General features: G+C 38.4%; 1 protein-coding gene and 1 long non-coding RNA gene across 7 annotated transcripts in view; both read right to left on the reverse strand.

Annotated features, from left to right (window-relative positions):
- Positions 1 to 24,958, reverse strand: part of NKAIN2 (sodium/potassium transporting ATPase interacting 2) — a 1,172,348-nt gene that overhangs the window by 946,646 nt on the left and 200,744 nt on the right. The gene's annotated exons all lie outside the window — the stretch shown is intronic.
- LOC138849786 (uncharacterized) overlaps positions 1 to 24,958 on the reverse strand; it is a 65,086-nt gene that overhangs the window by 26,444 nt on the left and 13,684 nt on the right. The window contains exon 1 of the long non-coding RNA XR_011388955.1: positions 1 to 24,958. This exon is cut by the window's right edge and continues 13,684 nt beyond it. This is a non-coding gene — a long non-coding RNA (uncharacterized lncRNA).

A 24,958-nucleotide genomic window follows, 5' to 3' on the forward strand; every position in this document is an offset into this window, starting at 1 on the left:
CTTTTGAACATGTTTTGGGGTTTTCACCGGCACAGATATTTCCTGGGCAGCCACAAAGTCACAGTGTTATTAATAAGGCAAGGGGAATTTATTCCGAGCTGACATTCTGCCCTTGCTTCTTACAGAGCTCCTCCTACAACACCATGGGAAGTCCAGGGGTCAATTATACATATTTTTTCTTTCAATCATTCAATATGTTCATATTCCAAACATTCAGCCAAGTGTCTGTATTCACAGTTACTGAGAAGCTAAATTTCAGTTCCTATTGCTGGTTTTCACAGTAAATTAAGACCTTTCCATTTTGTAATTAACCTTTTGCTATCTTATTTGTCACAAGAACTCCTTGAGTCTATGATGACCTAAAATCAAAAACTCATAGATAATAATGTATACTAGTTGTCCAGACTCTTCCACAATATTAACTTTTAAAGCCTTATATACATAATTTTATATAAATCATATTAATCTTTCTCCACAAGAGCCAAACCTCCAAACGGAAAATGAGCTCATTAGATGTCACTCTTCCAGGGAGCAAGAGCTAACTGATAATCCCACAAACCCTCTCTATCCAACCCAAGGCTGTATATACCCTGACTGCTTTAAAACAAATTTGATGGTAGGCAGGGAGACAAGGCTTCCCTGAAGGGATGTTTCACCATAGTCCTTCCAGGAATATCTGCCTACAGTTTTACATGTGTTGGAATAAACCCACAGTTTTCCATTCAAACTGGACAAAGCAATTGATGAGAAATCTGAGAATGCTTCCACCTCAATTAGATGGGAGTGCCTTAAAAAAAGTACATGCAATTAAAAAGTATAAAATCCAGTGAAGCACATATGAACATATTAAAATAAAGGTCAGTGATATTATTAAATTAGTATATATTATATATTTTACATAGTATATATAATTAAAATTATTCCTAACATATACTACCTCTGAAAAACACATTTTAACATATTTATCTATTTATGTGAAAGGTAGAGCATAAGAGATAAAGAGAGATCTTCCAGCCACTGGTTCATATCCAAATGATCACAACAGTCAGAGCTAGGCCAGCTTGAACCCAAGATTTAAGAATTCTATCTGGGTCTCCTACATGGGTGTCAGGGGCCCATGCATTTGGGCCATTTTCTGCTGCCTTCCCGGGCACACTAGCAGGAAGCTGGATGGGAAGTGGGGTAGCCAGGACTTGAGTTGGCACTCTGGTATGGTATGTCAATGTTGCAAGCTGTGGCTTAACTCACGTTGCCACAGTACTGGTACCTCACTTTTATAACTTTCTTCTGAAATAACATTATTTCTATTGTTACCCAGCCCTGAGCACTCTCTAATTCTACTACATGTACATTAGGGGTTTGACATATATAGTAACTTTTCAATAAATACAAATCAAATATAAGTACTTTTCAAAATATATAACCACTATTTTTTTGTTCAAAGAACAGTGAATTGTAAAAAGCACCTCTTTTTAAAAAATGACTGCAGAAAAAAGGAAAACAGAACTTAGTGATATGATCTCTAAAAAAAGAAAACTTGGATAAAAAGTTCAGAAACTAAATCAATGGCTGATTCTTGTGTCATTTTCTCATTGGATATAATGCTTCCCATGATAAATTATGTTCTCTGTCCTAGGTTTTTGCAGAAATTTCAATCTCAAGTAAGTTTTTACTTTGTTTGCTTGAATTTATTGCATTGGCAAAACTATTATTTACTCAATATCACTTCCTCCAAATTTGACTGTTACTACAAATCATCCTTTTTTGTGCCTGAATAGTATTCCATTTGGTACATAAACAGTAATTGATTTAGTATGATTTCATATCTTGGCTGTTGTGAACAGTGCTTTAATAAGCATAAGAATGTAGAAACCTTTTTGATACACTGGTTTATTTCCTTTCGATATATACTGTGCAGAGTAAATCATACAGTAGTCTATTTTTTTAAATTGCCATTCTGTTTTTCATAAAGCCTATACCAATGCACATTTCTATCAGTGATGGGTAGAAATTCCTCTTTCTCTACATCCAGGGTAGAATTTGCTATTTTTGGTCACTTTGAAATAGCTAGTCTGACCGGAGTATTGTGATACCTGATCTGCATCTCCCTGATGATTGATGATATGAGCATGTTTTCATGTGCCTGCTGGCCTTTTGCATGTGTTATTCTGAGAAATGTCTATTCAGAAATTTTGTCATTGATTTTTTTAGAGATTTATTTATTTATTTGAAAGGCAGACTTACAGAGAAAGGGGGAGCCCTTCATTCCACTGGCTTACTCCTCAAATGGCCACAATGCTCAGGGGTGGTCCAAGCCAAAGACAGGAACCAGGAGCTTTTTCTGGGTCTCCCATGTGAGTGCTATTTTTCCAGATGCATTAGCAGGAAGCTGGACTGGAAGTAGAGCAGCCACGAATCGAACTGGAGTCCATATGGGTTGCCAGCATTCCAGGTGGCAGCGTAACCCATCATTCTACAGTTCCAGCCCCCTTTTGTTGGTTTTTAAACAAATTATTATTATTTTGCTACTGAGTTCCCTTTATATTTTGCATATTAGCACCTTGTCAGATGCAAGTTTGCAAATATTTTCTCCCATTCCATCTTCTACTCAGTTGTTCATTTCCATTGCCATGTAGAAGTGTCTTAGTTTATAATCCAAATTAAAATTGGATTATTTGAGTAATGGAAGATGGGAGGGAGGGAAGAAGCAAGACGTTCACCTGGCTGAACAGCTAGCACCTTAGACATAAGGAGTGCCAGAACTGCTGTGAGCGAAGAAAGATAGAAGTAAAGGCATCCAGTTCCTGGCCTGTGGTTTTTCAGATAAAGGGGTCTGACTGACAGCATGTTGGCACCAGCATTGAGGGACGCCTTGGACTTCAGCTCCAGCAGGTTAATCCTCCGCCTGTGGCGCTGGCATCCCATATGGACGCTGGGTTCTAGTCCCGGCTGCCCCTCTTCCAGTCCAGCTCTCTGCTATGGCCTGGGAAAGCAGTAGAAGATGGCCCAAGTGCTTGGGCCCCTATACCCATGTGAGAGAGCTGGAAGAGGCGCCTAGCTCCTGGCTTCGGATGGGCACAGCTCCGGCTGCTGCAGCCAACTGGGGAGTGAACCAATGGAAGGAAGACTTTTCTGTCTCTCCTTCTCATTGTCTGTAACTCTAACGAACTCTTAAATAAAATAAATAAAATCTTTTTTAAAAATTGGATTACTTATAATTCGATATAATCAAATATATCTAATTTTGCTTTTCCCTGTTCTTTTGAAGTTTTATCCAAAAAAAAATCTTGCCCAGATCAATGCCATACAGTTTTTCCCCTTTGTTTTCTTCTAGTTCTTCTATTGCTTCAGGCCTTAAACTTAAGTCTTTCATCCTTTTGAGTTTATTTATGTGAGAGATGGATGCTATGACTTTGCAGAAAAAGAAGATTGAGTCTGCCTAGGACAATCAGTGAAGGCTTTAGTGCAGAATGAACCCCTGAGTCGGCATTTAATGATGAACAAGGGCTGCATTTGGCATCGGGGGAAGTTACCTCTTGAGTAGTCTGCTTCCCAAATCAGAGTACCTGGCTTTGAGTCCTGACTGTGTTTTTTTCTTTTTCCAGCTTCTGAATTATATACAGCCTTTGAGGCAACAGGTGATGTCTCAAGTACTTGGGTCATTGCCATCCATGTGGGAGATGTGGATTAAATTCTTGTGTCCTGGCTTCAGCCTGGGCCAATCTGAACATTTGCAGACATCTGAGAGTGAACTTCTATACGGATAATATCTCTCTATTTTCTCCCTTGCTTTAAAAATAAATATAAATAAATAAGTAAAAGTTTAAATGATAAATAGCAGTTTGTGAAACACATATACTCATTTCAGAGAGAACAGATATTAAGAGCAGATAATATACAGGCAGCTTCAGCCAACGGTCCAAGTTTGTTATGAATGTTGTTGCGTCTCATAACAACAGAGAAGACACAGGCTGTTGGTTAACAGGATCACAGGCCAAGGGACCTAGGATCCCATTTTATACTCACAAACAAATGAATAATCTTAAGCACTAAAAAAAAATCATCAAATGGCCCAAGAAAGTGTTTTTGAATATATTCAGAAAATGTCAAGAATCAGAAAATGTGTGTTTAACCTCTTCAGATACACAGCACCAAGTGCCATTTCTGAAAAACTCAATGCATCCTCCTACTTTCACAATTCTAAATGTTCAGGGTTTAAATTGTTCTGCTCAGCTCCAAGCTGGAATCCTCTAGTAGTGGCGCTCCCAGCTCCAATTTTTGGACTTGTGACTAATTGAAGGATTTGAGCCAGAGAAACCCCCTCGTCCACTCATTTTCCCTTGTTCTGAGTACAAGTGCTCCGGTTCCTGTTTACAATGCTCAGCTGCTTTTCTTTCCCCTCTCTCCTCTGGGTGATTATATTGAGAGCACATCTGAAAACAAAAGGCTGGGTTAGAATTCCAACAGGTGTAATTAATGTCAAGTGCTCATGCAAGTGGCTTTGCTTTCCTGCTGCCTTCTCCACCTGCTGCCTTCTTAAGGCCCTGTCCATCTGTTGGAAATATGCATCCAAAATTCATCATTTTCATCCAGAGAGGCACCTGAACCCTCTTCTCTTCTTAAGTGAGCCCTCAAAGCATCACGTTATAGGCACAATTAGTTAAGTGCTGAGATGCCATGGAGAGCAAGTACAGAAGTTCCTTGAGGCACTTCAAATATCTCAAGGTCGTTTGTTCATATTCAGAATTGGAGCAAAAAAAAAGAGAAAGAGCTCATCCTGTACTTACAAATGTATAAGTAGGAAGTAAAGGAACCAATTCTCCAGATTCTCTTTCTATATATATACATATTCCAGAAATTTTTATTTACTTTAAAACTGTATCATAATTTGATGATGATACATCGGTGACACTGAAGTTGTATCCCTCACACAGACCTACAGGTAGAGGTGAAAAGCCACAGGAAAGATTCTCACAGGACCATTTCTGACCCACTGTACTTCAAATTTGGATGGGAATGTGAAAAGCTGAAATTATTATTGGGACAAGGTAACAAAAGAAAGCATCAAAGTAAGAAAAAGGGTAAATTCTATGTTTCTTAGGTGCAGAAATAATGTTTAGCCCAGTATTTGGCACAATAGGAGCTGGTTGCCCAGGGATCTTAGCTAGATACCATGAAGGAGGCAGAGAAACTAATTATATTCATAACCGATAATAATTGAGTTTGCTTTATCCCCTGAAGAGTATCTGTGATTTAAAATAAAAATAAACTTTGCAATGGCTTAAAAATATACATGTGCATTCTTACACAAATGACATTTCTGAGGACCAAGTTAAAGTCAAAGAGCAGGTGAATAAGGTGGTTATTTGAGGAAACTGTGAAGAAGGTGCCCAGTGCTTCTCAAAAGACAGCAAAACTCATCTATTCCAGTTACTCCAATTAGACTTAAAAAGTTGTCCTGTGTTTAGTTCTCTTTAGGGCAAGTGAATTGGAATATAAGTGTAGATACTCCTAATCTACCATTTCTGAAACCTCACAGGATATTTTATTTTTGAAAAGATTTATTTATTTAATTTGAAAGGCAGAGTTACAAAGAAAGAGGGCTAGACAGAGAGAAGAAAAGAGAACTTCCATCTGCTGGTTCACTCCACAATGGCCAGGGCTAGACCAGGCCAAAGCCAGGAGTTTGAAACTCAACATATCCTCCCATGTGGGTGGCAGGGGCCCAAACACTTTGGAAATCTTTCATTGTTTTCCCAGCAATAGCAGGGAGTTGAACTGGAAGTGAAGCAGCCAGGACTCGAATCAGCAACCATATGGGATGCTGGCACTGCAGCTGGCAGCTTAACCCACTAGGCTATAGCACCAGCCCCCACAGGGTCTTCTTTTTAATCTTTAGGACACAGGAGAATTTTATAACGTTTGTGTAAAGCACGCTGTTGACATTTTCACAGTTAAAGAACAAAGTAAGAATTCGGCTTTAGTTTGGAAATTCTATGAGATCTGGAATTGTATCTGTGATTTACACTGAGGTAGTCCTAACATCCAGAACTTGGCTCATTATAGGTGATCAATAATTTGTTGTGTGAAAAATAGTCTTGTGTCTTGTGCATTAACATGGGTATTTAATGATCATGATCCAAGCTCGAGTTTGTATGATTTGTTCAACTATATTTGCAAATGAACTGTGGTGCCTAGCTTCTATGACATCATTAGATTTTCTATATTTCTTCCTAAGAAAGTCCCCAACCAATAAACTCTCTTGTTTGGAGAGTCCATTCAGGCTCAATCCAATTAACAGAAAAAAACTGTACACAACATATATGAATGCATTATACTACCCAGTGCTGGATTTCAAAGAGAATCCCCTGCCCTGGTGAAGCCTTCAATACATACACAGTAAATTTCTATACAAAGGAACCTCAGCAGTAAAGGAAATTAGGACATTGATTATTGTCAATTAGCTAATACATGTTGCTCATACTCTTTCTTCTAACTCATCAGGAAAAGGATGTAGTTAGAATTAAAGACCTTCTATTCTGAGGATGACTGTTTAATTGTGGAGGGAAGTCGAAGACCAGCAGAACTTAGCAAGCATTGAACTTTAGAAGATGGAAAAGTCCCAGGCTTCTCCCAGAGTCTTTGAATTAGGGTGACAAAAGGAGCATTAATTAGAGTGGAGTCCTGAAATCACTGCTGGTGTTCTCCAAGTTCCAACAAGCAGGATCCAGAGTCAGTCTCAGTGATACTTAGTTTTCTACGGACGTTGATCATCAGGTATCACCAGACCATACCCAAGGTCTGGATGGGTTGTTTTCAGCATCCAGCTCTTAGGAACTACAGGCAAGCCAGCTACAGAGACTCCCCGACCCTTATTTTATTAGCCTTCTCATAATGGGTGTTAGTATTTTAGGCATTTCAGAATGTTTTGACCCCTCTAATTAATTATATTGGATATATGTATGTATTCATTGTATTGGATATATGATGTATATATTTATACATCAGTAATCCAAGACCAAATTGAATAGAATCAATAAAATATGCCAAAACAAATTACTACATGAATTGAGAGGCATTTGAAATCACATCTGGATGAAGAGAAAAGAAAATGAATCATGGTCGAAGTGGCATTTGAAATCTGCCTCAAAAGGAAGATGTTATTCTGATAGGGGTGAAGGGATGCTGCTAACTGCAGACAGCACAAGGAATGAAAGCACCAAGGTGGCTATGGTGAGAGGTTTAGGAAACAAAGCAGTAGTCCAGTTTCCTTTGAGAGATGGGGGAAAGAAGCCTGTGGGAATTTAAAGGAATGAATATATATCACAGAGTCTTCAATACATGATAAAGACTAGGAACATAACTTCGGCAACATTGAGTGGCAAGAGCAATTTTTGGCCATGAAGCAAGGAGGATTAAAACGTTAGGATATACATGATGAATCCCAAGCTCGAACTTCCAGTTCTAATCTCTTAACTAACCTGCATTTCTTCTTGGCCATTTGGCTAAGATTAAGTGTTAATTAATCTGCATATCTAAATGCTCTAAGAACATCTGTAATCTTGCATTTCACTATAAATCTAAAGTTCCCTATGACTGGCAAACTGTCTCTACTGGTTAATAAGAAAAATACGAGATTTTGTTGCATTCTTGGGTTATCTGAGGACTCTGCTGGATTCCATGATGGCAACGACAGCTTAACCCAGTGCAGCACAACACAGTCCCCAATGTGTAGTCTTTTTTTTTTTTTTTTTTGAACAGCATCAACCCCTGTGATTGGATCTCTGCTTAGTTCCATAGTTCCATCCTGTTTAACAATGTAGTCATGGAATCCAGGAACAGTTGGTTCAAGTACAGGCTTCTCTGCTTCCAATCCAGCTTCCTGCTAATGTGCCTGAGAGATAGCAGATGATTGCCCTGAAGACTGTGTTCCTGCCAAACATACAGGAGATCTGGATAGACTTCTTGGCTCCCTGCTTGGGCCTGGACCATCACTGAATGTTGCCATCATTTGAGGGGAGAAAAACAGTGGATGGAAGTGCTCTCTCTCTCTCTGCCTTTCAAATAAATAAATCTTAAACACACAGACACACACACACACACACACAAGTACTATCAAGACATTTGGACACAAAGGGAATAGGAGGTTATAGACATATGGATATGCCCTGTAAAAGGAAGACTGGAAGCAGAAAACAGACCAATTGATGGGACCACGAAACTCGTTTAGCTTGGATCTGTTAGGTAAGAAATGGATGCAGGGCTCATTTAGTTTTCAATGTGGGCTGGCCTGGTTCCAGCAACAAGAGTGGAGCTGAGCTTCCAGATGGGGTAAGGAGAGCTAGATGGATACCAAATGAATATGGGTGCAGAGAAATCGCTGGGCAGCAGTCCAAATCCATTTGACACTTTCTCTTAAGAATTACTTTTCAAACCTTTAATCATCTTTGGAGCTCTTACATATGCTCTTTCTATATCCCCATGTCTTCTGTAATGAAATGAAGAAACTGGGATATGATAGGGAGATGAGAAGGAACTTATGTCTTTGTAGTTGAGACCACTTTTAAGCAAAGTTTTCAGGCATCTGAGAATGACTAGGATTTACATTAATGCCATCAGAGGCCATTGATGGAGCCTTACAGAACAATCTAACATTACTGACCACTGACAATTGATACTAATTAAATCAAGTAAAGCTAGGGGAAGTTCAGGCAAAGGCAACAGAAAGATCAAGGAATGAATGGGCTGCTTGAAGAAGTACAAGGAAATGGTGACTTATTTAATAAACAAAGGTGGCAAAATTTGAAGGCAGGAATCACTTCAAAATAAATAAAAGAAAACAAAATTGATGTAAGCAATTTCCACTTCATTCCACAATGCATTCCTGGAAACCACACCATAAAACAGCTTGTATTTTCCCCTAGGAGTAATTCTGTAATTGGATGTTGTGCTCCTGAACAAAGATTCATTTTTCAAATAAATCACAGATATGATCAACAATACGCTGTAAGACAAAGATAGGACATCGTTAAGCCCTTATAATAATTTTAAATATCACCATGGTATTCCTAGTCCCACAAAATGGGCATAAATGAATGTTATGTGTGGATTATAAAGGGACCCAGATGCACTATAAATTGCACATGCTACATACAATATTACAACTTTGCTGCTTCATAAATTTGACCTGTCTAAAAATGAATATATTAGCTGTAATAAACATCATTTAAACATTTAATCAACAATATTGGACCCTCTCAAAATTAAGAAGGGTTGTTTTGGAAAGCTAGTATTTGAACTTGAAAAACTGACATGCTGGAAGTCTCCTTGAGTTTTTATTTTCTGATTGTATCTACCTTTGACATATACTTACAGTACAATGTTTACTATGTTTCATATTCTCTTCTGATGATTTAATAAGTATTAACTTATTTAATATCCATAACAATGCTGTAATACTGGTGCAATTATTACATTCATTTTATATGACGGCAACTTCTGTAGGATCATACAGTGGTAAGGAGTAGAAGCAGGATTCAAAACAAGGATTCAAACTATGACACAGTGCTACCACGCTGCACATTTTTTCCCCGAAACTTCCCTGTGACAAGGAAATGTATACAATGACATCTGAGCACTTTTCCAAGATGGGATAATTCATTTCAAAAAGCCACTTCAGAGACCGGCATTTGGCACAGTGGTTAAGAAAGATGCCACTCAGATGCGTGAAGCCTACATGGAACTACGTGTTTTGAGTCCTGGTCCCATTCCTTCTAATTCAGCTCCCTGGTAATGCACAGCCTGGGAGGCATCAGATATTGACTTAAATAACTGGGTTCCTGCCACTCTTGTGGGAGACCTGGATTGGGTTTCAGGTTCTTTGGCTTGGTGCAGTTCTTGCTGTGCAGGCATCTAGAAAATGAACAGCAGATGGCAGATCTCTCTCTCTCTCTCCCCCCCTTTCTCACTTTTTCTTTCAGATAAATAATAATATTAATAATAATAACAAAATAATCGGAAGCTGGCGACGTGGCACAGTGGGTTAACACCCTGGCCTGAAGCACCAGCATCCCCTATGGGCGCGCGTTTGAGACCAGGCTGCTCCACTTCCAATCCAGCTCTCGGCTATGACCTGGGAAAGCAGTGGAAGATGGCCCAAGTTCTTGGGCCCCTGCACCCATGTGGGAGACCCAGAGAGGCTCCTGGTTCCTGGCTTCACATAGGTGTAGCTGCGGCTGTTGCGACCAATTGGGGAGTGAACCATTGGATGGAAGACCTCTCTCTCTCTCTGCTTCTCCTCTCTCTGTGTAACTCTGACTTTCAAATAAACAAATAAATTTTTTAAAAGAATTAACAAAGGCCGGCGCCGCGGCTCAATAGGCTAATCCTCCACCTAGCGGTGCCAGCACACTGTGTTCTAGTCCTGGTCGGGGGGTCGGATTCTGTCCAGGTTGCCCCTCTTCCAGGCCAGCTCTCTGCTGTGGCCCAGGAGTGCAGTGGAGGATGGCCCAAGTGCTTGGGCCCTGCATCCCATGGGAGACCAGGAGAAGCACCTGGCTCCTGCCTTCGGATCAGCGCGGTGCGCCGGCCGCAGCGCGCCAGCCATGGTGGCCATTGGAGGGTGAACCAACGGCAAAAGGAAGACCTTTCTCTCTGTCTCTCTCTCTCACTATCCACTGTGCCTGTCAAAAAATAAAAATAAAAAATAAAAATTAACAAAATAATTTTGAAAACTCACTTCAACTTTCCTTGTAAGGATTTGAAGGGAAGAGTTTTATCTTTGGTTCTCTAGTTTGTCTTTTCCTCTTTTATTTCCTCACTCCAAAAATGTTAAAAACTATCTATAACGTAATAGTGGGATAGTGGGCAACATAAAGGCAGCTCAAAGAAGCTGTCTGGCAATCATCTGTATGTTGCAGGAGTTCAAGCTTGGTGAGGGCATTGCTATACAAAGTAAGACATGATCTTCTGGAATTCTGCAATATGAAATTATTAGTTTTGCTCCCTTTCTGTAACGTCTTCCTGAATGAAGTAAAGGCCAGTCACCACTTGTAAATTTTAACCAAGAATAAAACAGGAACTGATGCATGTGAAGAAAGTGAAATTGAGTTGTCAGCCATTAATGAAGGAAAGAAATGAAGAAATGAAAGATGATGAAGTAGAAACTCTCCGTTATACATGAATTCATAAAACTTGTAACTCTTCTGGGCAATCAAAATTGAAAATATCAATAGTTTTATAAAGGACCTGGGATATACAAATCACCAATTCCCTTTTTTAAAAATTTAGTTTATTTGTTTGAAAAGTGGAGTTAGTGAAAGAAGAAGAGACACACAAAGAAAGCAAGCTTCCATCCGCTGGTTCACTCGCCAAATGGTTGCAATGGTCAGGGCTGGGCAAAGCCAAAACCAGGAGTTTCTTGTGGGTCTGCCTTGTAGGTGCAGGGTTCCAAGTACTTGGGCCATCTTCCACTATTTTCCCAGGCACATACATTACAGGGAGCTGCAACAGAGGTGGAGCAACCGGGACAGGAACTGGCACCCATGCGGGATGAGGACATCAAAGGTGGAGGCTTAACCCACTAAGCCACAACACTAACCCCAAATCAGGAATTCTTATTAAAGTACTCAGTAAGGTGAAATAATGAAATGGAAACACATCTGACTTTGAAATCATTATGGTTAAATGGCCCTTTCAAAACTCAGTAATGCCTCTAACAAAGACTTTTCTGCAGATTCTAAATTCTAGACTACAGTGATGACTGGTGGGACTATACATGAGACACACCATTACACCAATATGCCTTCCAAATACTGAAATAAAAATCCAAGTTCCAAAATAAACAGGATTTGAAAATATTCCCATATGTTAAGGTTTTGGTTGGTGTGGCACTTTTATAGATTTTCACCCAGAAAAACGAAACAAAATTTATTTATTTTCCAGTTAAAAATACATTTTAAAATGGTAACACTCATATAAAAACAATTTTAGCTTTTTGTTTTTATTAAGATCTAGTAAAAATTGGATAAAATAACAATAGGAACATCTAAGGTTTTTGATAATGATATTAAATTGGTCTATTTTTTTATCTTATTTTTCTGTCTCTTTAAAATATTAATTTCAATAAAGCTCTTACTCATATATTTCAACTATATTAAAATTATATTTTAACCTGATTTCATATTCTTAAAATAACATGTCAATCTCTAGTCACTAACAATTTCTAAGAATTGTTGCTCAAATCAAGATATCTTCAAACCATATATATACATTATATATATCTACCTATATTTGTGTATATAAATGAATTTATATATATTTATAGACCTATGTATGTCTATATAGTTATAAATATATATATATTGACATATTTCTATGTATTAGGTATATTATATATAGATTCATAGACATCCTTATTATGTGCACATAAATGCTTATTGGGGATAGTCATAGCTTTGTAACTGAATGGTATAGAATTACATTAGCATAAATAAAATTTAATTATCCAGATTATCCAATTTCTGAAAAGTGTCAGATTTTTAATTAATGGGAAAAAGAGTTACACTGGATATAACTAAGAAGTGTGCTTATGCACAAATAACACACTCATAACAAAATACTTAAGCACCTTATAATTTTTGTGGGGAAAATACCTAAATCCCTGTTTAACATAAGAGTACGAGTCTCCAAAACACGTAACTCTGAATAAAAACAAAAAGTTGCTGGAATATCTAGTAAAAAGTTTTTTGTAATAACTCATAGTCTAAAACACCATGTTCTGGAATGTAATGTAAATATAAGGAATATGAATCTTTTTATATGCTATTTCTATTTTCTCCTATTCAACACTAAACAGATCATAAGTCTAATCTTCTATTCATCAATATAACTTCCATTTTTAAATACTGACTGTCTATCTGAAATAAAATCACATTATCTTTATATCCCTTCTTCCTTTCTATTTCTTTACAGAATATACATTGCTATTTCCATTTAACAGATGGTGTTCAGAACTTTAGAACAGATTCGTTTTCTTATTCAACAAGTGTTGAGGAGTCTGAAGATACAGTGAACATGAGGTCCCTAATTCTGTGTAAGGCTTCAAGAACCATTTCCTCTTGAACAATTAATCTGGTCAAAATTTTTTGGGATGTGCAGATGACATTTTCAAGAGTTTTTTTATGATTTTGTATGTGTATGTATGTGTACAAGACAGAGACACAAATATAATGTGATGGGATAGTATAGTGTGGTAAGGATGGACCAGAGATTGGTTTGCAAACCTATTTACTTCACCAAATATTTGTTTTGGTGCAAAGCTAGTGCTTGTGAAACAGTGTTTCATTTTTAAATTACAGATGTTCAGCATCAACATTTATCAAGTAACAGAAATGGAGAAGGCTTTATATGCCTACATTAAAATGAGGCCCTACCCTATTAAGGAAAACAGAAACTAGGTTTTTGGGGTTTTTTTTTTTTTTTTGCTTGTTTGTTTGGTAAGGGGAAGGGTTTATTGGGGAACAGCCTACAGACTGGAGTGAAGGGGCGGTGAAGGAAAAAAGGGAGGGAGACTGTAAGAGAGGGAGACAGAGAGGAGAAGAGCTAGCAAGGAGATAAGATAAAGCAGAGAAGAGGAGAGCAGAGCCAAGAGCCCAGAGGAGGAGGCTGGAGAGAGGAACCGAGAGAGAGCAGGAGAGAAGGGGCAAGAGAGAGCACATGTTCAGGAACAGGCCCTTTTAAAACTTTGCCTGAGGGCGGGCAGGGAAGCAGGAGCAGCCAATCTGATTAGGACGGGGGTGGAGCCTGGCTCAGGTAGCTGGGCCATGCGGCCAACTGTGCCAGTTTCCTAACATTCCCCCCTTTTTTATAAAGCAAGGTTTGTATGGGATTACATTAGTCCCAAAAGTCGAAGAGGGGTAGAGGGACGATGATCTGTCTTTAGAGCTGCTTCCTGCAGACATGGGCGATGATGTACTCTTCGCTGGCATGGGGAGATGTCTCAAGCCTTTGTCTCCTGGGTGGGGAGCCGAGTATATCCCTGTAGCAGCATTTGGTTGACTGCCTGGTTGCGGAAGGCCTTCGTTTGTTTCATTATCACCTGCTGTAAAGACTTAGACACTGTAGTATAGAAGGCAGGGTGAGACTAGTAACCAATGATCCTAAGAGTAGCATAACCAGGTAATGAGAGGATTTTATAGAGGAGAGGAAATTGGGGGGGGGGGTTGTCTCTGGACCCTTGTGAGGACAGTTTGATGGATGTGGCTTAAAGCTGATTCCAGCCAAGACTGGGAGAAAGGCCACTAACTTTTGCAGGTAGTGGGGTTTGTCTGTAGAGAAATTCTGAACAATCATACAACAACATTAAGTGGGGGAGAGGACCATCAGTACACACAGGTTGAGAGTAGAGTCATTGGTGGTAGAGTAGAGGATATGGTTACAAAGGAATGAGGCTCAAGTGGGCTAGATACAGAGGACAGAGTTGTTATTAGAGGAGCTAAGAAAGGTGCTATCTGAGCTACAATTAAGTTTTCTGATTGAGAGGCAAATAGAACCTGACAGAAGGGGCTTGATAATAATCAGGTGGGCTTTAAAGCCTTGTAAATTATGAGGCCCAGACTTATCTCTCTTCATAGGGTACATCCTACAGGAGGTGTGAACCTCCGTGGGGAAGGCACCCTGTTGACTTCCATTACCTAGCTGGCCTGGGAGGAGAGCTGGCCAGGTAAAGGCAAGTGGCAACTCCAACAGGAAATATACAGCTCTGCCTGCAATGTTACTGACCCTACTTGGCCATTTCCTCAGTTGCAGTGGTCACTTTGAAAGCTGGGCCAAGTGAAGGGCTTTTCAGCTTAGAGCCAATAAGATCTGTGGCTCTGACCTGGGCGTCCTTAGACTCCAGGGCAGGTCCATTTCCAGTGATGCAACTCTTGTAAAATCCTACAGGTGCTTTCAAAAATACTGTGAAGTAAGCAAATGCCTCTTGTCGGTTAATGAGTTTATAATTTTAAATGTGGCAACTTAAAGTTTTGTCATCCACAGTTTTATATATCAGAATTGCTCATAAAACTAAAGTATTGTTGGTTCTGTGTTTAGCTGTCCTCCTATAGGTTCTGATGGAATTTTTCCAGCCATATCTATTGTACTCAGTACTTTGGGATGACTCTGTAAACAGATAAAGCCAATAATATATTAAAGGTAACAACTGTGAGAAAGTATGGTTAGCTGAGGTTACTAAACAAAAACAATTCAAATCAATTGGTAATTTACAAACAGAAGTTAGTTTTTTTTTAAAAAAAAGCTATTAAAGCCGCTATATTGGTCTATTATGTTATGTTAATTGGCTTATAGATAAAAGACTGTGCATAAATTTAAACAGCTAAAATAATTCAGATATATTTTAATTCGTGTGACCTAAATCTCTGTATCATATGTTTTAAACTTGTTGATAAAAGAAAAAAACAAAACTAAAAACATTTTATATGCTTGTGCTGAAATTTGCTGGTTAAACAAGCTACATCATGTTAGATATTTAAGAGATGTTTCCAAATATATGTATTAATATTTATAGAAGGCATTGGGCCTTCTGGTAAATGTTTTCTTAAGTTGTTATCTAATGGGTAAAACTGCTTTCTAAGTTTTCATGTGCTATTGATATTGTCAATAAGTGCTCTGAGACTTGCTCCCTCATTTCTCTATTCTAAGCCCAACTTGTTCTCTCATTTCTCTATTCTCTTCGAGGTAGGAAACTAATTCTATTATGAAGAAATCTCCAAGATTCAAAATTTGATTTTAAATCTTATAAAAGAGATGGCTAACATTTTTCTGTAATAGCATAGCCAAAATAAGAGCTTAAATTATAATTTCTTAGCTAGATTTATTTCACCATCAGCGAGGTAAACAGTAAACAGGAAATCCTCCCTTTCAGAACAAAGGGAAAAAGAAAGTTTTAAAGTGAGAATATCGTTTTCCTCATGGGCATTGTCTGCCTCAACATAAACTACTACAGAACATATCTGTGACTACAGACTTCTAGTTTAGGCCACTGAAGATTAGAGATGGGACTTGAGCACCCCCTTGACTTGCATCCTCTGGTCTGCTTTAACAAAAACCAGGAGGAAAAGAAAGCTAGGCATCGGAAGCAATGGGTGGCAGGCCTGTTAATGGCTGCTCTGTACAGTGATCTGCCCTCAAGGAGACCCAACAGGCCAGTCCACTGCAGAGGCTTTCAATGTGGCAAGCCTGGGCTTCAGCAGAAGTCAGCTTGTGAAGAGCCCTGGCAGCTCTGCCAAGAGTTGGATCACTAGAAACTAGGTTTTATTCCACAATGTTAAATAGCTGTGGTCATTCTTGGTTCAAGCCATCATCTCTTCAATACAACTTCTGTCATGAAAATAAGACGGTTTTCACAAGGCATCTAATATTATGAATATTCTGGCAAGTAAATATAGCCTAGGAAAAGACATAATAAGAACTCCATTAGGGATTTGTATTTGCATATGCCTACAGACATAGAATGTTCAGAAAAGAAAGTGGACTAGAACAGAAACTGCATTATGCTGAAAAATACCAATAATGACATGCTGGCAATTGAGCGCTGAGTGTTCACATTTCTTCTAAAGTGTTTTTCTAGCCCATGAACACGTGAGCTTTAAACAAGTTTGATTATAGCCACAAAAGTATTTAATGAATCAGGAATAACAGTAATGTATGGTAAGAAAGCCTTTATGTATAGTTTTAAGACTTACTTTCTGTTGTTATCATAGGAAATGGGACCCAGGAGGGAACTTGATGCATTTATGCCATTATGTTGTTTTTTTCACCTTGTCTTTTTTACTAGAATGTTGATTCCAACTTTGCTGTTTCCAATGTGCCTTTCCTATCACCAAGGGCAACAGCTACAATTGCAGACTGCAGAACCCAACAAGTGGAAACACACACATACATCTCCAGCTTTGCATCTGCCCCGGCATGTGCTTTTAACGCTAGTGCAGTGTTTGGAAAAGATAGCTTTAGGAGGTGACATCACTGTCAACGATCTCTTCCCTTTTTTTCACTTTTGAAATATGAACTAGAATCCAAGACACATTTCTTGCTGCCTTGACTCCAAAAGACTTGACAGTATTACTTAGGCTGGTAACCCCTGAACAAGTACAAACAAGGATTACAGTAATTCCTTTTCTCCACCACCTATCAGAGAGGTCCATCATTGGAGTTCTCATTCAGCTAGGCAGAGAGTCCAAGTTCAAATCCCTCAGCATATATTAACCTTGACCTAATAATATGGCAAATAGAGTTCAAATGATGAACTTGCGTGGGAAAGAGAACTTTCTAAATGGTCACCTAAAGACCTTGACTTCACTTCAAGAATGACACAAGAGAGCACACATGAATAGGGCCTCCACCTGCCTTCACCAGATTTTAACTAAGAACTATGGAGTCGGAGCTTCCAGAAACAAAGTTAGAACTTCCTAGAAAAGTCTGCCTGGTAAAGTGAACTTTGCTGAGTGCTTCAGAGAAAAGCAATAAAGGAAACTTGGGGAAGGAACAGTTCTCCCACAGAGTGACAACAAGGGCTTTCTGGGTACATATGCAGGGGTGGGCACATGGGTGAGGACAGCATATGAAAATGCATGCCCATTAGGATTCAATCAGAGATTATAAACGACGGCCAAAAGCAAATCACAGCTCATGGTGCCTAAAATTTTCACCAGCATGGTACACAGTATTGGCCAGCAAATTTTTTTCTTTAAAAATATAGTTAGATGTCAGTATTAAAATACAGAATGTTTCATAATGCTTCCAATTTTATTTTAAAATTATGCGATATTGCATCACAACAAGCCCACGCTACAATAATGAACTGGGGCTTACACTGTTTGCCTCTTTAGAAAGACACATGTTCCTAGTTCTTGAATTCCCACAATTCCTGAGCGTGAATTGTGTTTTACCCATGCCTATAATACAAAACATGGAGAGGAAAGATAATTTAAGAGATACATCTTTGTGGAAAAAATACTGATTTTCCCTGCTATTGTAGTCACTTGATACCTAAGTTTGACAATGAGTTAGGACATATTTTCATAGTTCAATTAATATATTTCTATTCTATGCCTGATGCTAACAGGTTTAAGCAACAGAAAACCAAATTTGAGATGGATAATCAATTTCCTCATTTTGGAAGGAATACAACTATATCCATGTTGTGGTCATGCTAGAAAATTAAGAAATATCATATTCAAGGACACAGAATTTCTTTTTTTTTTTTTTTCAAATTCCTCCAAGTGAAGGCACAAATGAATCCAAAAATCCAATGGTGATGACAATTACTCCACCAGGGCACTGGTAGCCAAGGAATGAGAGATACAGCCACAAGCACAGAGTAAACAAGACAAACGTTGTTTGCAGGCAATGCTACCTAACAAGACTTGCCTACATGGAAATAAGAAAATGGGCAGGAGAGTTTATGGTTTCTGATTTGGTAAACCTGTTTCTTTTCTTATGGTGCCTAATGACTTACAAAGCATTTTTCCCTAAAAAAAAAAAAAAAAGAAAAGAAAAGAAAAGCTTTATTTCCGCTTCTAAGGTCACAGGTACAGGAAAACTGCTCAGTGCCCTGGCCGTTGGGAAGCTGAGACCCTTATACTTAGGTTTAGCTGTCTTTTCAGAGTCAGAGTTTTGGCAGACACTCTCCATAACCAAGAGACAACATTCTAGCAGAAAGTATCTCTGCTTCCCTCAAACTAATACCAGGTTCCTGATGTTGTAGTTTGAAAATCGAACCTGTATTTCTTTCTTTCTATAAAGCATAGTCAGGGCTGGCGCTGTGGCATAGTAAGCTAAGCCTCCGCCTGTGGCACCAGCATCCCAGATGAGCCCTGGTTGGTGTCCCCACTTCTCCTCTTCCAATCCAGTTCCCTGCTAATGGCCTGGGAAAGCAGCAGTTGTCCCAGGTGCTTGGGCCCCTGCATCTGCATAGAAGATCTGGAAGAAACCAGCTGGCTCCTGGCTTCGATTGCCCCAGGTCTAGCCTCTGCAGCAATTTGAGGAGTGAACCAGTGGATGGAAAATTTTTCTTCTCTGTTTCTCCTTCTCTCTGTCTGTTCGTCTGTAACTCTACTTCTCAAATAAATTAAAAAAAAAAAAACAGTCAATCCAACCTAACCACAAGAGCAGCATGTCCACCTCGAGTATTTTTCAATCAACTGTATTTCACTGCGAAGAATCACGTAATGAGAATACTAAGGTTTAACAGAAAAAAAGAAATATAATTTTTAAATTATATTTTAACCTTTTTTGTTTTCATATTATTTTAAGACTGGTGGTTTTATGAGTAGTATATTAATTTAAACAATGTCATAATAAAGAAACAACTTCCATAAGAATAAATTACAGCAGAAAACTGATCATTCTTATTGTGTTAAGCAGTTCCACACTACATGAATGTACTTGTAAAATCTTAACAGAATAATAAAATGTGTGTTAGGAAACTGGGAGAGGATGTTAAAAAGCCTTGAAAATACTTATTTATATAAATATACCTCCTAATTAGAGATCTTTTTAAATTAATTTGTTTAGCCTAAATCTGGTAAATGTAACAATTATTGAACGTATCCTATTCATTGAAAAACATAGATACACACCTTGTATTTTTGTTCATGTCTTCAAATGAGTTCCTATGATACATTAGGTACTGATGATACAAAAATTAACTAACTCAGAAACTCAGTGAAGAAGTCACTTTAGTGTCACTCTTTTTGAAAAGAGAGGAGTTTGGGATCCAGTATAGGGATGATTTACTTATTTTGACTATTAGTGAGGCATTTTCACAAATACTATTTTTCTGAAGGCAGAGAATATGTTTTGATATACTGTTGAATCAGGAGAAAGAAATGGCTACACTTCACAAATGATGTGTCATTTATTAATACTCCACTCAACAGATCAAACAACCCTCTCTGTGGGTCTGTACAGACAGAACAAACTGAATTCAGCTAAAGACGTCTATGATTGTGCTGCCAAGTGTCTGTGCAAATTAAATTATTTTTATACATAGAATGTTGGATTGAATTAGGTTGTGAAACATAGCGGTTTCTTTCTCCTGATTCAACTCGTAACTTGGACAGAATTGTTACTATCAGGAAGTTCTGAGAATCTGAAGGGTTAGATCTGGATTGAAAAAGTAGCAAAGAAAGGGATATTCTCACATTTAAACTCAGCGAATTTATTTGTCTGTTCAGTGGCCAAGACAAAATATAACAGATGAGGTGTTCTAATGACAGAAATTTATTTTCTCACAGTTCGGCAAGTCTGGGAAGCCCAAGGTCATGGTGCCAGCAAGGTCTGGTGAGATCCCTCTCCTCAGTGTGCAGACAGCACCTTCTGTCTGTGTCCTCACAAGGCCCTTTCTTTGTGCTTGCACACAGAGTGTGCTCTAAGGTCTCTTTCTGTTCTGATCAGGATTCCAGCCCTAACTGATTAGGGGCCTACATTTATGACCCTATTCAACCTTAATTAACTCTTTATAGGTTCTCTCTCCAATTGCTGGCACATTGGGAGTTAGGGCTTCAACACATAAATTTGAAGGGGCAGGAGATGGATACAATTCTGATCTTCCAGAATGAGTGTTTTGTTCACAAGCTAAAGAATAAATAAATACAGCTTTTTCCTTTCTTCCTTCACTTCTCCTAAGCCAACCATCCAACTATATGTGAAACAATGCATTCAATGTTTAATGTATCATTATAATCAAGCTTCTGAATGAAATGTTGATTGTACGTATAAATGTCTAAATTTAGCACCACAGTAAGTTTTAAGGGATGGTCTGATTGCATATTTAACTCTGTAGCTTTCTTTATAACTTTTTACCTAGTTGTTTCAATAACAACATTTCCAAGAGCCCATGATGAAAAATTTGTTAGAGTGAATGGTGTCTTGTGGAAAACACCTAAATATTTAAGTTCTGAGCAATGGCATATAAAAGGTGAGGACTTAGGCCAGGGTTTCAGCATGCAGGTAAGGCTGCTGCACAGGACACCGACATCTCATATGGGCGATGGTTCTAGTTCCAGCTGCTCCACTTCCGATCAAGCTCTCTGCTAATGTGCCTGGGAAAGCAGGGGAAGATGGCCCAAGTGTTTGAGTCCCTGCACCTACATGGGAGACCTGGAAGAAACTCCCGGGCCCTGGCTTTGGTCTGGTCATTGCAGCGGATTGGGGAGTGAATCAGCAGATGGTTCTCTCTCTCTCTCTCTCTCTGTCCCTCTCTCTCTCTGTAACTCTGCCTTTCAAGTAAGTAAAAATAGATCTTTGAAAACAAAATAGGTGAAGACTAGAGACCGGCACTGTGGCATGGTAAGCTAAAACTCCACCTGTGGTGCTGGCATCCCATTTGGACACTAGTTCTAGTCCCTGCTGTTCTTCTTCCAATCCAGCTCTCTGCTATAGCCTGAAAAAGCAGCAGAAGATGGCCCAAGTGTTTGGGCCCCTGCACCCACATGGACGAATCAGAAGAAGCTCCTGGCCCCAGGCTTCGAATTGACCCAGCTCCAGCTGTAGCGTCCATTTGAGAAGTGAAACAGCAGATGGAAGACCTTTCTTTCTGTCTCTCCCTCTCTCTGACTATAACTCTACCTCTAAAATAAATAAAAAAGATCTTTAAAAAAAAGGTGAGAACCAGATTTAGTATATACAAACAAAGCCTAGTGTCTCAAACAAAATTCACTCATTATATCCATAATGATCAGGTTGTTTGCATACAATTATCCACAAAAATTAACCAGTTCTCATTTAATACATTTGTGTAGCCATACTCAGTTTTTGGTTTTTCTATTTTCTTTGGTATCTCCTTAAATATCAGTTATATTTTCTTCTACATCTATAATCATAAAGTGTGTCATATAGTAAATAAAGGGTTCCTTTAAAAATTCTAGCTGAATAAATATTATTGCATTTATTTTTCTCTATTTATATATCTGTCTCCATCTCCACATACAACTCCCTCTATTTCCATCTCTGTTCCAACTCCATTGCTACCTCCACCTCCATCTCCAGTACTATCTCCTTCTGTTTCTATCCCTTCTCCATCTCTATCCCTATATTCTCTCTCCATCTCTGTCTCTCTTATGTCTGTATCTCCATCTCCATCTCTATCCATATCTGTTACCATTTTTACCTTCTGCACTTTTTCCCCTAAATACATCCCTATAAATGATAAATCCTGGATGAGCTATCCCCCAAATCACTGGAAAAGTTCCTAACACATTGTCCAGCTTACTGTCCCTTAGTCACTAAATTCAGCTCCTGGTAACAATGATGCAAATGCTGTGGTTAAAGGTTAGAAAAAGGACAAGGCAGTTTTATACCCAACAATAAACCTAAGCCAGAGAGAAGCACTGGAAAAACTGCACGAAGAATCTTAGAGGTTCTGAGGATAAGGCTGCCAAGTGGGTAGGAGACAATAGGCAGATTGGTAGGAATAGATGAAGATTGCTCTTAAAGTCTTAAAAATTCATGTCAGTGGTTCTCTGGCTGTGGCTAAATGAAGCAGTTAGTTTCACATACATTGTCTGATTCTTTAATAGGGCCTCAGATCAAAGATTCCTGTAATACAGTTTCTAAATAGAATTTTGGTGGTGTATAGAGGTGACAGGAAGAGAAACAACAGGAGGGAGGATTTGAGAAGAACAGAAGTTACGTAACACAGATAAAATAGCTGAAATGCCACTCTCTCTCTCCCCAAGTTCTTTTCACATAACCTTTCTTTTTATGGAAAAAAAGTATGGACACACAGTTTAAGCTGTATAGGATTACAGTCAGATCAAGAATACATCTAAGTGCTGTGTAAATGTATACACGGGGAGCTTCACAAGTTTAAGTCAAATGGAAGCAAAACATACATTAGCAACATTTTGTTGCTAACTGTCTTTGATATCCAGGCATAGTTTTCTCATAATATGCATTTCTATGAGCTTTTTGAACACTACTTGTAACTGAATCATGTAGCCATTCTTTATTTTCACATCACTTGAGCTACTGATTGTAAAGCAGTATGATCTGGATGAAGGTTAACTCCCATGAGTTGATTTCCATTCTGTTCTTGATTGTAGGGGGACAAGACTGGAGGAATGAGATATACAACAGCTTTGGTAAGAACTCCAGTGAAAAAGATCTTCCTTCCTGAGTATAATAACATTACAAATCCAAAGATAACACTAGATGATCATTTCCCATAGTGAAAGATTACCATTCAAAGGGCATCAAATGATGTCACCAGCTGACATCTGTTCATGGGTTGATACTCCACCTTCACTTCTGGCCCCAGGGTGGCAAAAACAATTTCTGTTTGATGCTCAAGACATTGGTACAGCTGTCTTACACTAGCTATTATCAAAGAAGAAGGAAGGAAAAGAGCTTGAGAATCTAAACAATTTGGATTACAAAATTTTCAAGTTTTACTGTATTTGAATTTATCAGTTCATTATCTATCAGAACTATCCTACAGAGCTAGTAGCAATTCAGCAGATTTGTCCCCCAATTCTAGGTATACCAGTTGCCTTTGCCTCTTGTTTTTGTATAATGCAATCAATGATATAATCATTAAACTTAGATAGTGAAAAGACTTCAAGATCTTTGAGGGAAATACATTGTGAAATTTCCACAGTCACAATTTAATTAACACAGTGAGAGTTTTTGGATCTCCATCCAAAATTAGATTTAAAAATTAAAGTGTAAATTTCACTTACAGCAAACCTACCTCATCATGCATACTGGAACACACTACTTCAAAGAAATATATTTCCATTATTCTATAGTCAAGGTTTGAGCAGAAAATACAAAAAACAAATACAATTTCAGAAAAATTAATGATGCATTCCACCCAAATTGAATGTGTTCATCCTTAAAATAATCACTTAAATGTAAAGTTCTTTTTTAATTCCAAGAGAAATACTTTGCTCATCAACTAAATTCCTCATTAACCTACCACAATGGAGCAGTACTGTTGTGTAGCTGATAACTGTCCCTTTTATTATGCAAATAAGACTATACAGGTGGTTACAGATTCTGAAATAACTGTTACTAATTATACCTTATTTTCCAATGCCATAATAACAATTGCATGAACTTGGTATTGACATAAGGAAAACATGCAGTTTAAGGAAATGATATGGTATCAGAAACAGATGTTACCATAAATTACAGTCTAATAATTTAAGGGTGATTGTGCTGAAGGCCCAGTCATCCACAGCAGATTTCTTTATGACTTACTCAACAGGAATCAGGGTTAAACACTCTAAATATCATTTAATCTCACTTGAATTATACTTGATTAAAGGTTTCAATTTGACACAATTGACAAATTATCTCGGAAATCCAATTGGTATGTAGAAATGGGACACTTGCAAGGGAACACAATGACAGCACAAGAGATGAACAGTTACTAGCTGAAACACAAGGAGAGAAAGAAGGAAAGGTAGTCAACCACAGGCAATAACACAGGGTGTGCAAGTGATGCTAGCGGCAGTGCAGCCCCAAGCCAACCTCACATTCATAGTCAGACTTGGAGAACATCTGCAGAGATCAAAAGTATGTGTTCATAGGCACACAAACATTGTGGATGGCTGAGGCCTAGCACTGAGGGGTAATACAGCACAATTTAGTCAGTGTCTCCTCTATCATCTTCTTGAGGCCTTCATATTTACACTTTGAGGTTATCTCTATTTGAGTTCTACCACACAGCCAGAGATACACTGAAGTGACTATGAAGGAAGTATTCCCACTGAAATTCTCAATATACAACATCTTTTCTAAGAATCTTTTACCAATATGCTGGAGCCTCAACAACAGACCTAGCTTGAGTCTTGACCTCTGAGAAGCCCCAGTAAACTCAGAAATATAATTGTAGATATTGGTGATAATGCTATCTGATGTGTCTTGTTTAAAATAAGATCCTTGCACAAGT

Source organism: Oryctolagus cuniculus, chromosome 5 (assembly GCF_964237555.1).
Source record: "Oryctolagus cuniculus chromosome 5, mOryCun1.1, whole genome shotgun sequence".
NCBI lineage: Eukaryota > Metazoa > Chordata > Mammalia > Lagomorpha > Leporidae > Oryctolagus > Oryctolagus cuniculus.